This window comes from Physeter macrocephalus, chromosome 7 (assembly GCF_002837175.3).
Source record: "Physeter macrocephalus isolate SW-GA chromosome 7, ASM283717v5, whole genome shotgun sequence".
NCBI lineage: Eukaryota > Metazoa > Chordata > Mammalia > Artiodactyla > Physeteridae > Physeter > Physeter macrocephalus.
This window is the reverse complement of record NC_041220.1, coordinates 60,948,967-60,950,035: the sequence shown is the minus strand read 5'-3', so window position 1 is coordinate 60,950,035 and position 1,069 is coordinate 60,948,967. Positions and strand designations below refer to the sequence as shown.

Genomic DNA, 1,069 nt, shown 5'->3' with positions numbered 1-1,069 from the left:
TTTTCCCCTTTTTCTCTTTTTGTGAGTGTGTATGTGTGTGCTGCTGTGTGAGATTTTGTCTGTATAGCTTTGGTTTCACCATTTGTCCTAGGGTTCTGACCATCCCATTTTTTTGTTTTTTGTTCTTTTTGAGGGGGAGGTCTCTCCCAGCAGCCTCAGAAGCAGCGGATTAAACCTCCAAAATCAACTTGAAGTGCCCTGTATCTGTGGATTCTTAATAATTATTTTTTATTTTAATAACTTTATTTTATCCTACTCTATTTTATTTTCTCTTTCTTCCTTCCCTTCTTCTTTCCTTTATTCCTTCCTTTCTTCCTTCCCTTCTTCCTTCTTTCCTCCCTTCCTTCCTCCCTACCTTTCTTCCTTCCTTCCTTCCTTCCTTTCTTTCCTTTCTATTTTTTTCTCCCTTTTATCCTGAGCCGTGTGGATTAAAGCCTCTTGGTGCTCCAGCCAGGCGTCAGGGCTGTGTCTCTGAGGTGGGAGAACCAACTTCAGGACACTGGTCCACAAGAGACCTCCCAGCTCCACGCAATATCAAACGGCGAAAATCTCCCAGAGATCTCCATCTCAACACCAACAGCCAGCTCCACTCAACGACCAGCAAGCCACAGTGCTGGACACCCTATGCCAAAAAACTAGCAAGACAGGAACACAGCCCCATCCATTATCAGAGAGGCTGCCTAAAATCATAATAAGGCTACAGACACCCCAAAACACACCACCAGACATGGACCTGCCCACCAGAAAGAAAACAGCCAGCTTCATCCACCAGAACACAGGCACTAGGCTCCTCAACCAGGAAACCTACTCAACCCACTGAACCAACAACCTTAGCCACTGGGGACAGACACCAAAAACAATGGGAACTACGAACCTGCAGCCTGCAAAAAGGAGACCCCAAACACAGTAATATAAGCAAAATGAAAAGACAGAAAAACACACAGCAGATGAAAGAGCAAAGTAAAAACCCACCAGACCTAACAAATGAAGAGAAAATAGGCAGTCTACCTGAAAAAGAATTCGGAATAATGATAGTAAAGATGATCCAAAATCTTGGAAATAGAATAGA

The 1,069-nt window shown here is 43.7% G+C and overlaps 1 protein-coding gene across 1 annotated transcript in view; it reads right to left on the bottom strand.

Moving 5' to 3' along the window:
- The window catches only part of MAPK10 (mitogen-activated protein kinase 10), a 361,101-nt gene that overhangs the window by 58,156 nt on the left and 301,876 nt on the right, over window positions 1-1,069 (bottom strand). The gene's annotated exons all lie outside the window — the stretch shown is intronic.